Source organism: Netta rufina (assembly GCF_964035555.1).
Source record: "Netta rufina genome assembly, chromosome: 2".
NCBI lineage: Eukaryota > Metazoa > Chordata > Aves > Anseriformes > Anatidae > Netta > Netta rufina.
In genome coordinates, this window is record NC_140124.1 from 21,541,224 (window position 1) to 21,562,897 (window position 21,674).

A 21,674-nucleotide genomic window follows, 5' to 3' on the forward strand; every position below is an offset into this window, starting at 1 on the left:
GAGTACTCTGGGTAATATTCTGATGGAATGATTCCCTTTCAAAACACTCTTTTTCACTATGTAGACTGAATGATTCACTGTTTCTTTACAGGTTGTTATAGGTACCTGATCTAAAAGCTCTTACAAAATGTATTTCCCTATAAATGTAACTATTCTTCTCAATGTTCGGATGCTGGCCTGCAAAAATCCTAAAATTCCTTATTTTTTCTTTGTCTCAGTGACTTTGGGTTTATCCCTCCATGCTGTAATACCATCTGCTCTTCCTTCTAACTCTTGCAATTCGATCTGGATCTGTTTTGCTAACACTGAATAATCCCAGCTTTTTCTCAGGTTACATCAGGACTGTTGATTATTTTTTCCCCCGATATTGATATCTGACCCCCTTTTACAATTTGTTCTGACCTAGCGATTATAATAACAGTATAAAATATATTTTGAGTGAAGACAAGTACCAGATCTGCCATACTTGGCCCGGAAGTTTTTTTTCCCTCAGTTTGGTTCCTGTTGCAGCTGATATCTTTGATAAGAACTCTTTTTTTCTCCTAGATGTGTTGTACTCATTCAGTATCTTACTGCTGACTGATCGTTGGCTCAGACGTCAACACTTGAACACTTACCTGGGTAAACCTGAACAGATGAAAACCTAGTGCCTCTCCCCTGACAATATTTTTTAAAATACCCACCCCTAAGGGCCATCTTTCAAGGGACTGTAATGGTCCCTTGAGTTTCTTCCACTTGTTTGAAACATTCCTGGAGAATTTCACCTTTCTTGCAGTTTTTAACTGTCTTCATGAAACATTTTATTCGCTACTCCTTTCTTTTCCTAAAACATTCTAATTTTGAATCGAATTTTGTTTATGCTCCCATGCCTTGCATCAAGGAGTATTCCTTGGTCTGGGAGCTTTTGGAGAATTGTGAGTTACGGCTTCTGAGTGCAGTGAGTCATTATTACAACAAAAGGTAAAAATTAAGACACCGTGAAGAAATAGCACATGAGGGAGGGAAAAGAATCCAAGTAGCCCCCTCTCAGCCTGCCTGCACATCACCTAACTAACAATATGGCTCCAAGTTGGCACGTTTCAGTCTCTTTCATGGCCCATTGTCCTAATTCGTGTGACACCAATCTATAATCAAGTGCACTCTAGGACAAATGTTTCCCTTGATCTAGTAAGTCAGAAATGTAGTTAAGAAACATTCTGGACACTGAAGAATCATAATACAGCTCTCCGTACAAGAAAAAGTGTTGGTCATTGTTTCAGCTGTTGACATAAGTAATACAATAATTATAAAGTATAAAGACTTTCTCAGAAAGTGATATTCAGCTGTTTGTAAAGATGTTAGTTGGAAGCAGGAAAAAAAAGCAGTAAAGTTGAGTTATAAGCTGATTGTGAAGAGGATCTGTGCTTCTGGCAATTGATGCTTCCTAATTCCAGTGGGGGAATAGATACGTGCATGCAAGAGCCCCAGGGCTCCCATCAGCCCAAGAAACATGGCACTGCTCCCCTAGTAGCCGCTCCCCAAATGTGCTCTTCTACCTTTGCAGAATGAACCTGATGAGTGACTGGTGTGTTGTTGGCAGCAATAAATAACTACTGGGAAGGTGCTTATTGAAAGCCCTGAGACAACAGAGATGAAAGAGACGAACGATTATTTTCCTAGTTAAGAATCACAGCTATATGGAAAGGTGCGTCGTGATGAGCAGGAGGGAAGGAGACCTACCAGAAGCTCTGTAGGCATAACTGACAGCAAGAAACAAAGCAATTTAATGATGTGAGTACCAGCCTCTGGAGTGAAATAATATGGAGGACAACATGGCTAGGAGGGGTGGTTTGCTTTTTTATTATTATTATTTTTTTTTCTTTTCCCAATAGCTGACAATAGCAGCAGGAGGAGGTACCAGAGGGTGAATAGACTGGGGGAGCTGGGATTATCAGCAAATAACAGTAGATAAGTGACTTGAAAAGGCTCTGGGTCCTGGGTGGCTCTTAGAATAGTGAATTAGGACAACAAAAGCAAGAGTGTACTTTGAAAGAAAATATAAATGTACTCTTCCACCTGGCCGTGTCTGAACCCTTTCTCATCTGATAGATCAATGCACAAAGCAAAGATCTGTTGCATCTTTCATGTGTCTATGCTGTTCTATAATAAAACTTGAACAAACAGTTTCTGTTTACCAGCCTTCCTGAGAAGTCACATCTTTCAAATGTGTCCCTTCTCGTGTCTCTATCTCCACCCTAGAGCAGCAGAGGGCTAGATCTTCCCTTGGCATTGGTGAAGCTGCACCAGCATGCAGTGGTGAGTCTCTAGCTTCTCACTTTGGAAGCAAATTTTGTCATGGAAAAAAAAAATCTTTAGGTTTTGGGTATGGGGAACAAAATTTGGTTTCGTCACGTCAAGAGTTCAGTGAAAGGCAGGCACCAACAACTTTTGGTGGTCTGAATTTATGGGGTTTGCCAACAGACCTGAATTTTGATCATCACACTCAGGTAAATAGCCCACTCTTCCCTTGGATAAACAGCTTCACACAATTGCGTTTTCCTACTTGGTTGCCTGGTTTTTAAAACTGGAGTTTGTCAAGAGAAAGAATTTGGTAGGTGCCCTGCAGAGTGCCTAACAAATAGCTCCCTGAATCAAGGATGGGTTCTTGCCTTGTTTTCTGCCACTGGCAATCTCGGAAGGAGTTTGGGTCAAAGTACTCACTGTCAAAGACTGTGAATCAAGGATTTGTGTTCAGACTCCATCAACATATGTTTAAAAACATTTCCTGTTTAGTCAAGTACTTATCTTTGTCTTCATACTGTGTTTTTAGCATCTCTTTTACTGTATATTATTTTGGGGAGGCAACAGCAGCAGCAAAGACATAGGCAGTAGTGTGGAGCTCTGACCTCTGACAACAAAACTCCCTTCTCAAAACCTTGTCCTCGCTCATGAAAAACGTAAAAACCCTTAACTAAGCTGCCCTATCACGGGCAGCCCAGCTCTGTGCAGCCCCAGGTTAGATACGAAAACCCTTTCGGATATATCCCTCTCGTCTGAACATAATGTCATGGAAAATAAAGTATGACAGTCAAATCTGTCGGTAACCACAAGGAGAATAGTAAGTCTTCCCCCCGCTCCCGACACGTCCAATGTTCACAGCGGTGGCTGGCAGAGCTGCTTCATTCGCTCGTTTCCTTTGCTGTGAGCCAACATTCCCAGTAGCGTCAGGACAATTTTAGAAGCAAAATGCACTCAACTGAACTTCGTCTATGAAGAGATGAACAGGTGCTTATAGCTGAGTTTTCAAGTCCATATATTACCTTGATGGCTTTTTTTTTTCTGTCTAAAACGGAGCAATTTTTGAATACAGGCATTTAGCCAGGCCCCGAATCTCAGGAAGCAGTCTCTCCAGAATTTGTTCATTCTGGGAAGAAATAGAAAAGCAGAGAAGAAGATAGGAGCACATCTGCAGCACACGGGTAACTGAAATAGGTGAAATAATTGTTTGGCAATATCCCGAATGCCTTCTGGTGCAATAACGCTCTCCCTCAAGCCTGCTTACTAAATAGATTTTAACTTATCTTTGCTTTGCTACACTGAATGATTTCAGATTATATCTCGGGAAGAAATAGGGCTGAGGACATCCACAGGTGTAAACAAGTGATAAGAAAATGTTGTGGGGAATCAAGAAGAAAGGAGCTGGATGTTGTGTGAGTCTGTATGAGGAGGAATGCATGAACAGCCTGACATATAGTCTGGGGGTTCAGATTTGGAAGCGTACAGCCCGCAGGCCTGGAGATGTGTCAGCTGACGTGCTCCAACAGAATCGGAAGCAGCAGAGAGCCCATACTGCTGAGCAGATCATCAGACGCATAAATCAGCGTGAGTCTGGCTGGCGGGTCTGAATGGACACCCACACTGGCAAGTAGTGCCAGGCAACAGGAGTAGGTCCGTAGAGTGAAACAGTTGGCACTGGGGATCCAATGTCCACGCTATTCAGGGCGGGGAGGGGAGGAGGAGGAGGTTCAGATTAAATTAAACACGAGGACATGCTCCAGGACTGTACCTAATGTGCTGGACTGTACCGAATGGAGCACATTAGGTACAGTCTTGAAGCATGTCTTCATGTTTAATTTAATCCGAAAGCAATCCAGCTTGAGCACCCTGAGACCGTACCACAAAGCAAACAAAAACAGGGTTGATAGGGTGACTTGCTTCAAAAACATATGCTCTGATGTCCTGCTTTCTGCTGGAACAGAGTTAGTTTTCTTCCTAGCAGCTGTATAAATCGCTGGTATATGTGCAGCCTTTTTCAACTTCTCTAATGATATAAAGGATACATGCCATCTGCGTGCAAATCTTCTCTGCAGGAAAGTTTGGTAATAGGTAAATGAGTACGCATGAAAAAAAAAAAAAAAAAAAAAAAAGCCGTGTTTGTTCTAGAGTTATCTATTTAGGATGCCAAAGATTTTCTCATGTAGCTCAACAACTTGTAAAATACTGCAGACCCACAGTTCTGTCTGGAAAACTTCCTTTGATTGCCTGCGCACGCATCTGTGGGCACTTGCACAGCAGATCTTTGATCCCCCTGCTGGGTCCTTGGGTGATACGGCACAACGAGTAACATAAACCAGTTGCTATTTCCTCTGATCATTAATCACTCAGGATTTCATCAGTACTTAATTGAGATACCTAAGACACCCTTATAAAGACTATACGATTTCTTGTGCTTGGAGCCCTTCTCCCTTTCTAAGGCACTTACATTTTCTTTTTCTAGGAATAGCCTCGGTGATAAAATGAGTCACCTAACTCTTTGCCAACAGGCAACACGATGACTGACACTTATACGGCACCTTTCATCCCAGGAATGTTTAAACCTATGCCTGGAATCCTGCCCTGGCTGCTGGCAGGGCTGTCAGAGTGATGCAAGGGCCTTCCCACCAGCACCGAGTGGGGGGAGCGGTGTGAGGGTTCAATGCCCTTTGTTGCTGCTCTGAAAAGTGTCCATGCCCTTGGCTACCTGATCTGCCTGACACGCATATGCATTAGAGAGAGGGTTTGTGGGCTCATAAAGAGGCTAACCATGCCCTGGGAAGCAGAAATGGAAGGGACCTTGCGTGTTGTTGGGTCAGGCTCCAACACGGCTGTGTGCCAAGAGCTCCATTCTGTAGCGCACCCCAGCTCTCAGGGGTGTTGCAGAGATCCAGGCAGTTGAGTAAGGAAAGGTGAGTGGCACCAGCGGTGCCTTTACTCTGTTCCTGCCGGGTTAACATAAGCATGACTTGGCTGTGTATTATGAGAATGAATTACTTTCTCTGGAAAGTGGTGCCTAGCACTTACGTGTGCCTAACCGAGCACAGCAACACTATAAATAATCAGGCAAAGGAAAGAGACGTCGCCTGATCACAGTCTATGATGGAATTGAGACTAACTCCATTATTTTCTAATAACACCTCTGGGATATTTACTTATCTGTGTTGTCCAAGAGGACCCTTGCTTTATTTCTCATTTAAATTCCTCATTAATGTGTGTCCTAATTGTTCTCAGGAACTAGGTGGAAAAATATTCCCAGCTCAATTTTCAGCATTATCTCCTGTCACCATTATTAGTGATTTTCTCACCCAGCTACTAACAAATTCCAGCTCGGTAAGATGTGATATGATAACACTATAGAAAATTGCTTCTGTAGCATGGCAAAGTTCCTGAAAAATGAAGATAACTTTTTAGATAAATCAGAAATAAGATAAAATGTGAATGTCCTTCATAATTTTTTTAGTACTGACTGAGTATCCCTAATACTGTAATTAGGAAAAGGGTGTTCAAGGAGAACAGGGTCTATAAGCTTACAGATTGTTGCACTACAGCAAATGGAAACGTGCCTCTTACTAAGCGTAAATGTCACTCTTCCTACCTTTTTGTGCAAACAGCTAGGACTGATGCCATGGCTGCTGGCAAGGCAAGCTGCAATCCAAGGAGGGAGACTTGAATATTGACAGGTAAAGCACAGCACAAAAGCCAAAGTGCTTCTATACAATTGAAATCTATACTTCAGTCATGGGCCATTAATTAATATCTTGGTGCTACTCTAAATTACTGCCATGTTACAAAAGTAGAATGACACATTAGTTTTGGCAACTCAGCAGCAAATTCAAGAAGAAAAAGCCAATAGGAATTTTTAGATGTCAGACTGAAGACTGGAATTATTTAATGCTAATAAGGAAGCCAAGAGTGATCTGCAGATCTCAGAGAGAAGACTAGGAAGTATTTAATATTAAAATTGGTAGTTTACAGAATGCTCTTCATGGACAGAGTCACGATGCAAAACCACCTGAAGAGCAGACACCTCAGCTGTTCCTTGTACCAGCATGGCAAACACGTCCTTGGCTTCTGCATTACAAACTGTCTGATTTGGAGAAGCCTGAAAACTGCATAAGGAAGAAATTAGAAAAATGAAATTGGACCTCATTTTTTCTTTTCTGAAACTTGAGCTTCTGCAGGGCAGATACAGAAGTTCTTAAATGAAAGTGTCAAAATTATCAGATGAAAGTAATCATTTAGTTCCAGAAGAAGTGGGTATTTCTGTAGCCAGAAGCAAGCAAGGAGGCCAAGAGGGAGATGTAAGTGGATGGTGTCGTTCAGCATGAATGAGAGCCCTGGGCTTTTGAGTGCCTGTGCTCATCTGCCCAGAGACATCAGTAGTTTGCTGTTTAAAGTCCAAGCACTGGTACACTGAACATGTCTCAAAGATAACCACAGCGTGTTTCATAAAACTGCAAAATTAATCAGAGTGAAATGTATTGGAAAACAGTAAGGTTTTCATTTGCCTCAGCAGTTTCCTTATTAGGTAAAACAAGCTTTTGATTGTTCTCCTAGGGCATACAATACCTCCACATGCTGTAAAATAGGCTGTTATAAAACAAGCCCACGTGACTCGCATACTTCAACGGCCACTTCTGCATCAAATTCAAATTGATAGTTTGATTCCAAGGTCAAATCTTATCATTCAAATGACGGCAGCTCTGCTGGTGACCTGTTTCGTTCAAGGTGTGCCCTGCTGTGCAGTGCTAGCTTGGCCTGGGCTGACAGGGATCTTGGAGGGGGCATGCAAGTAGAGGGCAGGGACCTCCAGCTTCCCTTGTGCTGCGTTCCCTAGAAAGTCACAATGCAAGTTCATCCCCCCAGATGCGAAAGAGACAGGCATGTGATCAAAATCTTCTGATGGAAAAGGAAAGCACATTAAAATAGAAAGATTAGAAGCTCATAAAACAAAAGGTTGGCTTAGAGTTCCAGATATATCATATTGCAAATGGTCTTTCACAGTTGGCTCCTTTCCTTGGAACCGCTGAATCATTTCCTACTTGGATATGTTTAGAAATGTCAGCTTTTTCCAATTCAATTCTATCTGGTTGCATCACTGAAAATTCAGAGTTGCTCAGTGCCAAAGTCTGGTAAAGACACTTGCGCAGAAGAATATAAATGAATTCATTACCCTAGCAGAATTAGCCTAGTTTAAATAGCACCACCCTCCACCCTGAACAATGCTAGAATAAATATTAAAGTAGGTCCTACTGCAGGAAGAAAGTGTTTCTCTAAATCTGGATTATGCTTCAGCAAGTAACGCGGGTCTGGGCAACTTTTTAAACCTTGAGAAGTTGTTATAATGGGAGGGAATGTATTAAGAGTTGTGACCTCCAGCTGCAAAATACTCAAGCAGGCAACTGAGCCACTTCCTTGGGCTCTCAGGATTAAAGCCTGCATCCTTCTTACATACATTTCAAATTGTTCTGATATCATTTAGATAGTATTCGATTACTAAGTAGATAAATCTGGGATGAGAATTAAAGTCTTAATGAGGAAAAAGTAGGTATAATGTGAAAGCTGCCATCATACCTAGACATAGGTTTTATAAGGCATTAAGAGCCAGCTTCTAAGGCACGCGATGGAGATTGATGGGGGCAAACACTCCCAAACTTACTGAAACAGATAATCCATCTTTCCTCCCGTATTAGTGTAAGAGGGAGAGGCTGTCATAGGAAGAACCTGGCAGAGCCCCTTATGAACCTGAATGCATGGAACAAGCCCGAGGAGCAGCACCTGTGCATACAGGGATGTTTTATCACAGGAGCTGGGGTGCTTTTGGTGTCTCCTTCTCCTGCTGTCCAACTGCAGGTGGCACTGGTTGGACACCTTATAACAATTTAGGGAGTTGAAGATTGCTTCAGCTCTTGGGAGTTATGGAAATAACTGGATTCAGGCGATCTGGATGCTCTGTGGCCCTAGCCATGAGGGATGGGGTGATAAGACAAGAAAATCTGCTGAATTAAGCCTATGTCCAGAACAATTAATTTTGGCTCTGTATTCTTGATATCTGCTGTCAGCTCAAAGGAGAAGTGTGATGGTGATGGATGTTTCAGTGCATATTATTGAATTGATAGCTACTGATTAATGACTACTTTCTATCCCGGATCTGAAAAATGACACAGACCCAAATTTTATGCATCTCCTTCCCAAGTGCAGATTATGACTAGGAAAAAAGAATGAAAAGGGATGGTGAGACTGCTTCATATACATCCCTACGTCTGGTCTAAACGTAGGAGACTTCCTGGCCCAAGATGTGAGCTGACGGTGTGAGTTCACTCAACTAATAAATCCGGGATGATGTTAAGACAACACGTGCTGGATGGACTTCAGACCTGTCCCCTCCTGCCTCTTTCCCTGCCCCACCAACAGCAGCCGAAGCAGCAGCGCCCTGGCCAGCGCTGCAGTGTCGGACATCCAAGGCAGGAGGTTCTCCCCTAACACTTCCAGAATGACTTCAGTTTTCAGAATCACAGAATCATCTAGGTTGGAAGAGACCTCCAAGATCACCGAGTCCAACCTCTGGCCTAACACTAACAAGTCCTCCACTAAACCACATCACTGAGAGTGATATGAGGGATTTTTTGAATGTCAGGGTAATGTTGACAGTATGGATGAGAGGGAAAACATCTTGCTACAGATAAGAAGTCATCATAATATCAAGGTAATTATTTCTAGTGTTTTGTTGTCACCTGTAGCAGCAGTGAAAAAAAAGCTTGACCATAAAGCAGTGTTTATGAACATGTAATTTCTGAGATGACATTTATTTTCTATCCATATCATATTTGCTGCTTGTAGAAGTTAAATTGTAAAGATTTTCTTTTTGTCTCCATGAAAAAAATGGAGTTTTACAAGTAAAACATCTGTGAAGATGGTCGGTGTGCCACTATCCCCTTCAAACCTTCAGAAACAAAACGCAACCCGAAATTCTGTGATGCTCAGATCCTTTCTGTTTGCTATCCATTATTGATATTCATTGTCAATAGTTCATCAGCTCTGGTCTGTTTTTCCACTTCAAAGAGCCTGTTTTTCATGCATACAGCCGTACAATAGAAAAAACAGCGTGATCAATGACCTCAGTACAATGAATATAACCCACTTAAAATGACCTTTTTGCATACAATCCACAAGCTGAAAATTTCTCATCCCATTTATGCAAAAAACATTTCAGTGAAATGAAATTCATTCTCAAATCGAAATGAGTTTTTTCTTCCTGTTTTGAGTGAGGTATATGAATGAATTCTTGCAAATAACAAATAGACTGGTGGAAATCAGGACGGGTTTGTAAACAGCCCACAAAGAGGAAAAATTGCATTCTTCTGATAACATAGCCCTCTTCATAAATATTGTAGGTAGTCCCACCTAACCACAAGCTGTTCATCAGCATTTCTCAAAGTGATGAATGGCATCTCACCATTTCATTCTCTTTCTGATGATCTGTTACAGTGGCAGCAGCTTTTATCATAACTCTGTTTGTAAGGCTTTCTCTTTCTTGCAGTCTTCCTTGTCTTCCTTCTTTTTCTACAAAGGCTCTCAAAGGAAGCCTTTGTATGTCAGGAGATGCTAAATTAACATAATATGCAGCACCTATAAATAGTTCCTTCAAATTAGATTCTTCCACAAAACCTTGAAGTGATATTTCTTACATTTTTTTCCTACAACAGTGTTTTTGGCGTTCTGATCTATTTATCCTGACATTTTCTTTGGCTATTTTTCAGTGTTTTCATTCAGCCACAGGTGAAAGATAGTCAGCACCTTGGTATCGTATCCTGAATTTGTGCAAAAAGACCTTGTTAGAAATGTGGCCTGTAGTATTGGCAAATTAATTACCAAAGACAATGAAAGAATGTCCTAAAGACAGATATTGGAAACCTTTGATATCTTTGTAAATTGTGTTCCTACTTTTTTTTTTTCAGCCTTTTTGAGGATTGCTTCCAGATGCAAAGGAATAGAATAGAAAATAGCTCATCAGCTTAGAAGCATTAAGACAAAGATATTTAAATCAATGGCTGGTATGAGGATGATAAATGAGAAAATGTTAGTCACCGTTTTCACACTGTGAAGATCATGTGGTGAAACTACCACAGATTTAATCCAAACAAAGTAGCAGACTGTTGTTTTTTTTGTTGTTGTTTGTTTGTTTGTTTGTTTTTTCACACAATGCCCAACCAAAGTGTGGGATTCAATTCCACGTGGCAAAAGGAGTTTAGACAAATTCATGGAAGACAAATCCCGTAGTTTTTTTAACACGACAGCCTGGAGATCACCAGTAACTCAGAGATTCCACAGTGCTCTGACTGCTGCAAGCTGAGGAGTTGCACAAAGAGAAAGCCTGCTCTCTGTATCCCCTGTTCCTTGTATTTCTCCTCTTGGACATGGTCGGACAAAGGCATTAGGCTACCCTAAGTCACGGTGGCTGCTGTTATGGCCTTAAATGTGTGACAGCTGTTGTCCAGCTGTCATTCTGGAGGCAAAGACCCAGCTGTCAGGACAGTGTGTGTTAACACTGATCTGCTCGCTTTCATAACAGCCTGGCTTAAAAATCTGCTCCCTGAATACAGAATTAATACTGCTGTTGACTGAGGGTAGTTGCCACCGGGTTGTCAGCACTGTAAATATCAGCCACTGTCAGGAGGCACCAGCTCCAGACGTGTCAGAGAGCTCCCACCTGGCCCGTGTGTGGCTTGCTGCAGAGGAGAATGTGCCTTATCCTCTGCTCTGCTTTATCCTCTGCTCTGCCTCATCCTGATGGGTTTGGGTCTAAGGATCAGATGGCAAAAAATGGGTTAAAAACTATCCCCATGAACTACCCAAATCTCTTGAGAATATTAGCTGCTTGCCACTGCTGAAGACAGAAGAAATGACTGATATTGTCAAGCACAAATTTTCAAAAACTGCATAGGAACACAGCAATTCTTCCAAAACATTTGATCTTTTTTCTCTTGGATTTCTTTAACACTCCAGAGGTTCTTTCCTTTCTTTCTTTTCTTTCTTTCCTTTTTTTTTTTTTTTTTTTTTTTTTTTTTTTTTCAATTTTAAGGGCTGAGAATTTAGTTTTGAAAGAAAAAGCTCAGCTTCTCAGGATCTCGTGACTCCAGTGACTGAGCAGTGGGAAAAACACTAAATATCACAAGATGAATAATTAAATCCTAGGCATCCTTCAGTTTCTTGAGATTTTGTCCTGGGAGTATTTTTCTGATCTCAAAACCAGCTATCGTTTTAATCCTGGGCAGGGAAAGGCAATCACCCCTAATCCAATTTAGTTTAGGGCATGCAGTGAAGCCAACTCATGACCAAACCATTTGCATCTCTAATTCTGTGGCACTATAATCTATTGCTATATCATGGGCTAATTACTGATTCCAGCTCAGGTATAAAAATAAAGGTGTATTCACATAAAAAGCACACTAAAAAGTATCAGACAGCTTATCAAAGATTGTCTATTTTGTCCAAACTAAAAATAGCACGTGTTGAAGAAATCCTACGATAACTATTATTTCAAACTATCATGGCTCCCCAGTAGATATTTTTTGAGAAAAGGTGAAGAAGCGTGGCTGGAGTGGCTGAAGAAGCGTGAACTCTTCTCGGAGCCAAGCTCCCTGTTTTCTGAGACAGAACCATCTACACTAATTAACAGCTCCCCTTCCATAGAAAAGTTGCTTAGTAAAGAGGAACTTAATAAATTAAAACAGCTTTGAATGTTTTCCATGGTGGAAATTCTTTAAACACTTCTGCTTCTTTAGCTGAATACAATGACTCAAATGCAGCATAGCGAAGTTCTTGAAGCAAATTGACAGGAAGGTTTTAGGCACAGCTTTCATGCAGGGCTTCAATTCGACTGCCAGTTTCCAGAAGTCTCTCTTTTTTTTTTTTTTTTTTCTTGCAGCGTAAGGGTTGTTGTTACAGTGCTGCCAACCTTTGTTTTAAGGAGTTCAGCTCCAATTTGTTTGGCTGCGGAGCCCTTCCAGAGGCCTCGCGTGCGGCCAGGCCGCGGGCCTGCTGCTCACACCACCGAGGTTTCTGCGCGCTGCGTGCCTGGCTCCGCAAGCTCCGTTCGGGGGCTTTATCAGCTGTAATCACCTTGCACATTTGTGGCTCAGCACAATGAAACCGCTGGCAGCTTATTTTCTTGAAGGAGCATGCTCGGCTTGACAGAATAGAGGATTTCACTGCTTTGCTCTCAGCTTTCTGGCACATTACAGCACGTAGCCGCTCATTAAATATTTTCTTTCTCGTGTAAAAGAAAATTTAAGCCCAGTATTCTTTCCAAGCCTCTGATAACCAGGGAAAAAAATAACTTAGAGGAGAATGGGCTCTCTGTAACCCCAGCAGCACAGCAAGTGCGTATTGTGTGACCTTAACACAAGCACTGCCACCAGCCAGCCTGGTAGAGCTCCGCATGCACCCCAACACCTCCCAGATTCAGAGGACCAGAGCCCTTCCCAGGCAAGGGATGAGTTCCTCTGGTGGGGGGAGGATTTTCCTGAGTGCTCCCTGCCAACTAATTCTGCTCTCCATGAAATTTAGCAGCCAAATCCCCTTTGATTTCCGTGGCAAGTGGTGATAAACTCCCGCCCTGCTGTAGCCCAGAGGGTGACGGTGGCCATTTTCTACAGGAAGAGGGAAGGGAAGATAAAGGCAAATTTCTGTGCTAATTTCAGAGGAAACTGAAGTAGGCCAAGCAAATGCACCACATGCACTTACTGACAGGATAACTCATGTCAATAAGAATATTTATGAGAGTAAATAATATAAAAACAGGGAGCATGCTGCTATTAGCAAACAGATGGCAATGCCTGAAATCCTGCTTCTAATAAAACTCAATACTTTGTGCTCTCATGTTGCATCCTTTAGTCTTACATGAAATATCATGTAAATTGAAAGCCCAAACTCCATAGCCTGACCAAATCTGACCCACAGTTACTGAGAAAACACGGGGAGCCGTAACTCCTTTCTGGGACATTAGTGCAGCAGTGGCCCTGAAGTGCAGCAGTAGACCCTTCGTTATGAATAACACTATTTCAAACTGTATCAGGCCAAACTGTGTAGATTAAATGGCCTTAAATTAGAAGTTGAAATGGGATGAAGAATGGATCTCTGGGTTTGGGTTTTGCAGGGATGCACAGTGCTTGGTTTGGAAAATTAACTTGTAGAAATATATCCATGAAGTTCATGTACTGTACCAAGTCTCTGTGAATAATTTTTCCCAAGTAATTAAATATGCAAGTGCTATTAAAACCCAGAATTGATGAGCCTAGTCCATGCTAAATCAGAGAATCACTGAGGCTGGAAAAGGACTTCAAGATGGGAATTGACTCAATCACGTCTTCAGTAGAAGTTATGTACCAAGCTATGTAAGAAATGCTTAAAAGTCTGTACCTGTCTCATGGCACAAAACATTTGAATAAAAGAAACAATCTGCATTTTCAGATGAGGACAGGAATGCTTTTAATTCCCATAAATCGCTCTCACTGTCAGGCAGGAGGTCAGGCAGGAGGGCTTTATCCTTTATCTCACTTAAAGACTAATAGCCAAAAAGTTCTCTCTCTCTCTCTCTCTCTCTCTCTCTCTCTGTTTTTTTTTTTTTGTTGTTGTTGTTGTTTTTTTGTTGTTTGTTTGTTTGTTTGTTTTCATGGTAAGAAACCTGAGCTTGAATATGTTCACATTTGGATGAGGTAAATTTCTCCCCAGAAGTGAATGTCTTTCCTTTAAATATAAGTGGAGCCAGGGAGAAGGATTCAGATGTGGATGTGGTTTAAATGTTTAAATTTAAACCACATATGATCAGATAACAGTTTAAATGACTGTTATCTGATCATATGAAACCCAGCCATGTATCTCAGTTGTGCCCATAAAGGTTGACATTCATATCTCTTGTTTTCAAGATCTTTTAAATAACTAGATCTAATGAGGTTGATACTTGCCTGAAAAATGCGTTATTTGAGCTTTCCTTTAAAAGCAGTGGTCCTTACAAGTTTTTGTACCTATAATTGGCAAAACCAGCTTGTTTGTACATCGTTAATTCATCTTACATTTTATCCTCCCTAGGAGAAAACAGTATCTGTAGGCTGTTTAGAAATAAAATGTGGATGGGAGGTTAGTTTTCTAAGCCTATATTTAATAACTTACTTAATTCCCCAAAACACTGTGTGTGTAAATATCAGAGAGGTGACTAAATGTGGAATCAGGAATCTAACATAGACTTCCAAATAATACAGTCTTAACCTTATGATTCTAGAATAGATCGGTACAGTCAAAGTAGGAGTTCTGTCACCTTTTCGTTACACTGCCTTGACCCGTGAGTGCAGATGCCATAGTTGGAAAAAAATAATTCCTACTTGCTACAGCTGGAGAAGACCAAGAGTGATTTGATTGCAGTGTCCCCACAGAGCATTTTGCCTTCCCAGGGTTTCTTCACCCAGTGGCTGGGCAAAAGAGGGCTCCCACCCCTGCTGTCCCCTCCAACATGTGCTGCAGGACGTGGTCAGATGATGCCTTCTGTAGGGCAAAAGGAGTGGACACCTTTAAGCACCACCACCCTTTTCACATCAGCCCCAAGCTTTACCTTTATTAAAAAAATCCTGCACTAGCTTTACGAGTCTAGGTAAAATATATGCTCAATAAATGTAAAATGTCAGTAAATAGGAAAATGGTATTTATAACTGGGCTGCTAAGCAATCATTAAAGCGAAAAAACATTGAGCTATAGTGCCGTGTTGCAGCTTTACAGATAATATGGTGTCTGTACAAAGAAATCGATATGTCACAATTTTGAATTCCTTGGCACCTTTTAATTTCCAGAGCTCATCTTTCTTCAGATCCTGACATGCATCACGGGCAGACACGCAACGAGCCCCATGACGACCACCAGCTCCTGTCTTGCAGGGCTCAGTGCGCTACGTTCACAGCAGCTCTTTCGGGTACCTGCCACTACGTGTTAGTCATCCTTTGCTAGAAGCCAATGTGCCACGGAACTGAAAACTGTAATTTAGATCACCGAGTCTGAGAAAGGAACCTCGTTCCAGTTCCTCCTATCTGGACTCAATCTCTGGTCTCAATGGTGTTCCTGGTGAAAAGATCAATTCTTCACAAGACTATTGCACCATGGGCAGTACTGAAGACTGGGCTGCAGAAGGAGGGAAGGAGTGGTGCAGGGGCTGAACCTGTTCCTGAGGAAAATGCGGGCAGAGCGGTTTGGGGCAGTACGGAGAGGGGCTGCTGTGCTGCTTTGCTGCTGCCCACCCTAGCCCTGTCAGCTGCCAGCAGTACTCATCCAGGTTTTCGTGACCACACCCATGAGCTATCAATAAAAGCACATACTGCCTGCTTGTTAAATTCCCAGTTTGCTCTTAGCCACAGCCACACTGAGCCTGAGCACATCTGGGAAAGCCTGAATAAATTTTCTCCAGCTGTAGGTTTCAAGTGATGATTCCTTGCTTTAGAATCGCCTTTTACACATAGTCAGCTATTCGGTCAAATGCACACTCATGCAATATGCAAACGCAAAATTAAAAGCGAAGGATTTTAAACGTGGGTACTTAAAATGCACATCTCCCCAGCAGCATGATAATGGGACTTCAAGCATCAGCACTCTCTCTGATGGAAATGCCTTCCTCCCCCTCCCCACTGCTCCCTTCTGCCCTTGGGGCCCCACAGACCCTGGGGTACCGCCGAGCTGTTCCCCACACCAAGACCCTGCAGCCCCCCCAGCATCCCCTCGCCAGCTTCCCACCCCCCTCTTACTCCCACTCTCCCCTTTGGGTCCTCCTCCCAAACACTGATTCGCTTTTAGTCTCTCCGAGCTGATGGTTATGCCAATATTATTGAATAAAAATGACTCAGAAATGTTGTATGTAAACCATACACCTAATGAACTTAGTCCATTAGGCAGACTTGTTAACTCGTGGACGGTCCTAATGGCACCTAACGTAGTGCGGCTCCAAACAAGTACTGTGGCTGTCAGAGCCCTCAAGGTTAAAAAGAAAGTGGATCAATCTGTAAGTATCCACAGAGAAAACGAGCACGGACTACACAACTCTCACCTGGGAGCCAGGTACTGAATGCCTGTTTTGGAAAATAATGCTAAATATAAGAGTATTTATTGATCCCTCTGTTGAGATGGCACCCATTTTTCTGGGCTACATTTGGTTTTCCCCTTCGCCAGACCTTAATCCTATCAGGACACTGAAAGCACTGGATAATAATAAACAAAAATGTACTTTCTCTGGAAGTACAGGAATTGAGAGGGAGACAAATACTTAATTGGCTATCTGAGAACCATAAGAGAGATTCTGGCTTACCCAGCACATGGATTTAGTGAGAATTACAGTGTATGTGCAGAGCCTAATGAAAGCGAGTCAGGAGCGTAACACGATCAGCGGGGTCTGTCTCCGAGGCACAGCACACCAGTGCATTTACTGAGGCGGAGAAGGTAACATTTAAATTATTTGGATTTTCTCTATTATTATTGCGTGAATCACAGAGGAGATGGTATTTACATACGGATGGATCTGGCTGTGGGGATGCAGCGCTGTACATAGCGCCACGAGCTGAGAGGACAGAGACAGCTCAGCACAAAGGATGGTTTGCAGGATGAAGGGACAAGCCCCAGCTCCTTCCCGTAGCCTCACCTGCCCTGGCCAAGGCACAGACCGTGGTTTCTGACTCCCAGCCCTGGTTCCCCCACCACCTTCCCAGCCCCAGCATCACGGCGTTACCCTGACCATACACCAGCACTGCCACAAATCCCACTGCTCCCGTGGTGACCCATTGGGGACTGCAGGCTGCCAGCCGCTGGTATCCTTCCCAAATGCCTGCAGGTCTTGCCAGCCATTGAAGTTGCCTGGATGTATTTCTGTTTGGAGGTAAAGGCTTTCAGTTCCAGTTCAGAAATGTCTCAGGGTGTTACTCAACAAACAGAAATGCAGAATTGCCTGGGCTTTTTTCTTTCCTGGGCTTGGTTTCCTTGAGGTTCCCGAAAGAGGAGGGCAGCCCCGATGCCAAGAGGTATTTTATCGCATGGCTTGTTTTCCTGTGTCACTTCTCTTCCCAGAGTGTGCTCTGACAGTTGTTACCGCCTTGCTTTTCCCTGTCTCTGCATGGGTATGCCCCCACCTGGACGTTTTGTGCTGATGTTTCCTCGTGGAGACATACTGACCTTTTAGACGATTTGTGCTTAACTAGAAGCAGGAGACTGGCTCCAGTTTAACAGAGATATTCATGTGTCTAAAGCCAAGTCTAAAGGATTTTGCCAGGCCCTCCAGCTCCCTCAGGACAGTGTCCTCACCTCCAACGTGACCTGTGGGATGTGGGTTCTGCCCCAGGTCTGCTCCCAGCTGGGCACCTGCTCTGCAAACAGCTTCAGAAGGACATGGTAATGGAAAACGGGGAATCCAGGATCCGCAGCAGTGATGTTTCTATGGAGTATTCAACATTTTTTTACTGCAGAATAGAATGGGAGAATCAGTCTTATGTGAAAATAGGTTTAGGTTGCAGTCTGGGCAGTTATATTTTTAACTCTGCTTAATGAGGTTAATGGCTTTTGCTCAGTTTAAAGACAGAGGTCCTGTCATCCCCGTTCCAGGTTCCTTTACACCCATGAGTTTACGGTGCTCTGTATCACATCTGCTGCTTTATTCAGGACCAGCAAAGTAATCTATCCCCATATATCAGCACATAATGTGTCCTTATTTTTTTTATTTATTATACTCAATGTGAATTTCTACAAAAGAAATGTAAGAATGGGGAAAAAAGGGCTCCAGCTTTTTTCAGTGCTCTATGACCCCCCACCCCCAAAACAGCTTGGAGATGGGCCATCAGGCCACTGTCTTGGAGGAAACTCAAGAGCTAATCTTTCCATCCCAAGATTAGGCCTCACACGGCCATCCCTCTCTTTTCTCCTTCCCAGTAATCCCTGCTCTCTGCATACTTACATCATCCATTTATTTATTTTTGTAAACTGTGGCTCTGATTTCCCATAAGCATAAGCGACGCTGACTGACCCCTGCAGCCCATCACTTGTATTAAGGATGACTCTGACTCCACCATGGTCTCTCACTCTTATTGCTGAGTGTTTTCTTTGCACACTTCAACAAACGTGATCCCAAATTAGATTTTTCTACAGATAAGTAGCTGGACACATCATCCATACTCACCGATGGAAGGAAATGTTTAGCTGGACATAATTACCTCAACTGTTGACCATTCTGCCCGATGAGAAGCCTTGTGCTACGTGACATCCCTTCTTCTGCCATGCAGACATTTTCAGAACAGCTGGGAGCTGCACCATTCGCCTGCACGCTGATCTCTGACGAGTAAATGTTGCTCAAACAGTTTTTGTCAGCGTTGATTTACTTGCTTTGTTTGTTTGTTTGGGGCTTTAATAATAGTATTAAAAGTCTTTGCTCCTGATGTATTTGACATTGTGCTGTTGGTCCATTAGGATTTGTTTGAGTGCTGTGCATTATTTTTAATTTGCATTCACAGTATGCTCTGTAATAACTCACCCTTGATTCGAGCAATGGATGCTGTGCATTTGTATTAACAACAGTGCTAATTTGTGCAATGTGTAGCAAAATTCTTTACAAAAGAATATTTAGCACTTCATGTCCTTTAGCATAGGAAACCAGAGTTTCCAAATAACAATGTAATTTTTTCTCAGAAAATTGTTCCTGGGGTAACTGTAATGGGAAGGATTTCAAATTGGATGGAAATCATTGACACAAGCTGCTGTCGATGACAAAAGTTTACATGGTTTCAGAAGCAATTAGACACAATTATGGAAGAAAAATCTATGAAAGGCAACCAAACCCACAGATAGCTGATCTATTGATTGCTGGAAGCTGAGAAAGGATCTAGGGATGGATCGTTGCATGCCTCTTCCCCAGGAGTCTGCTGCTGAGTGCTGCCTGAAGAACATGCTGTTCTCACCTGACCCACTGCAGCCTTTCTTATAGTGTCACGTTAAGAAGTCACACTGAGTGCATTTAGGAAGAAGTGAGAACAGAAAAAAGAAGTCTTTACCTTCAGGTTAACAACTTGCAAGTTGTCAGGAATTCTGCATTAAAATCCTCCTTTGTATCTAATTAGTATTCAGATCCTCTTCTGCCCATTAGCTTCCTTCGGAAGAACATACACATTGGATTGAGCTACAATCATGGGCATATCAACACCAGCCGTGCCCTTAATTGGATGAAGTCTTGCATGGTTGCTGGCAATAGAGCACTGATTCTCAGTGTAGTTGCTGGCCTCCAGTTTGCTCCTGCTACGAGGGGCATTTTAGACAATGAACGTTTGTCTGCTGTCAGGCGGGATCACCGTTACTGGACAGTGCAAACTGCTTACCTGCATAAACTAGAGACAGGAACATGGAGGAGCACGAGCAATGCATTCCTCTGACAGAGAAATCACATGCAGTTTGCAACAGCAAATACCATATTCGTTTTCTGCACGGGAGGCCAGTCTTACCATCAGTGTGACATCTTATGAGACACTCAACATCTTGAGGAGTTCTCCATGTGCCCTCTTTTCATCTTGACTGCAGAGAGCGAACAGTGCCTTACGGGATGAGCTGTCACCAGTGTTCTTGATGACTATCTCAAAACTGGGGTACCTGTAACTGCTTTGAAACACGTGATACTTCAGCTTCTTTTGTCTAGACCTTGACACGCTGTATGCTGGCTGAATTTTGTTATTAGGTTATTATTTTAGTAAAGCCGAACTTGTAAGATCTGAAAAAAAAATATACTGAAGAATATTAAGGAATGACTGAAGAAAAGCATAGCACCAACATAAAGTACTCACTAGTTTTGAATTTGGCTTTATTTTGTGTGTGTGTGTGTGTGTGTTTGTTTTAAATGGGGGTACTTGTCTCTTGCCTAGATATTTTGATCTTGGAGTTTGGCAGACAGCAACACTGTTTTTGCTGCTTATGACTATTTAAACCATGCTGCCTGGAACTACAGGTAGAAAGAAATAAAAAGTTGTGAAATTCAATGAACCAATGACTTCCTCCCAGTTTGAAATGCATTTTTATTTTATTGCTAACAGCATCTACTTCCACTGATGCCTAAACTAAGAACAGTAGGCTCACACCTACACCTCACTCTGAATACTTCCATGTTTTACCACAATGTGGGACTCCAGTTTCACCGAATACCTTTGGTACCTTGGTCCTCTTCCTAATTGTACCAACTCCCCTCCCCTCCTGTTTGGAATAGCTAATATCCCTGTGACAGCCACTGCTTAGATAAGAAGGCAGCATTAGGAAAGCGTTTAATGAACATTAATTGCTTCTTAATATGATTTAGCCGCTGGAAATAAGGTGGCTGTAGCAGCACCATGTGACCAGGCAGCCCTACAGGCATCACCAGGCTTCTTTTGAGATGCAATCCCATCAGCCTGAGGGGAACAGACCTTCACAGATGATACCCAGGGCCGTATTTTATTTTTCCAAATTAGCAGCTAAGTAGGGTTGTAGGAACGCGGTGGCAAAGTCATCATGACACCACCTGGCTGATTAGTGATCTCTTCCTTCTGTGCAAGCCAGCAATTAGCAGTAGCAGTTCTCACCGACTCCAGAAGCTAATGGGAATCAGAAGCTGGGGGCCACTGCCAAGATGCAGCAGCTTCCAGCTGTCAGGAAGGGGATGGGATGGGACACGGTCCTCTTCTGCAGGGCTTCTTGGGCACCTGTGCCTTTATCTTTTTGACCTCTATGCTAGGTTATGAGAAACTGTTGCTCCTGATGTGACAACACAATGGAAGAGACACATACAATAGTTGAATCCAGCATTCCTAAATTCAAATTCTGATTTACCATCGATTCTTGACTCATCCTTTAGTTAGGTCATTAAACTTCTCCACTAAGCTGCTCTGTCAGAGAATTAAGGCTGTTAACACCTACAGATACTGTGACAATCAATCAATAGGCATTTGTAAAGTTGTTTGTAAACAATTGCTAAGCCTAATTTAAACAGATATTGTTTATTATCTTCCCCTTTTCTTTGCAAGAACTTCAATATGATGCAAAGATTAACCTTTTGATCTGGGGAAAAAAAACAACCTGCTGGTATTAGACTGGTGTTGGCAGCAGACCTGTAGCTTGAAATACAATGTCCTTACATCACTAATTTTCCCATGGATTAGCTGACAAAGATACTTCAGAACTCATGGGAAAACTACTTCAGAAGGAAGTAACACTGAGTGGAAAAAAACAGATTTATTTTCTGGACTGTAATTCTTAGTTGTCCTTCCTTCACATCTGCTATAGAATATCATTAGACTTTCTAAAATGGAAGATTTATTGGTTTACATAGTATTTAGGGGAAATTGCAAAAT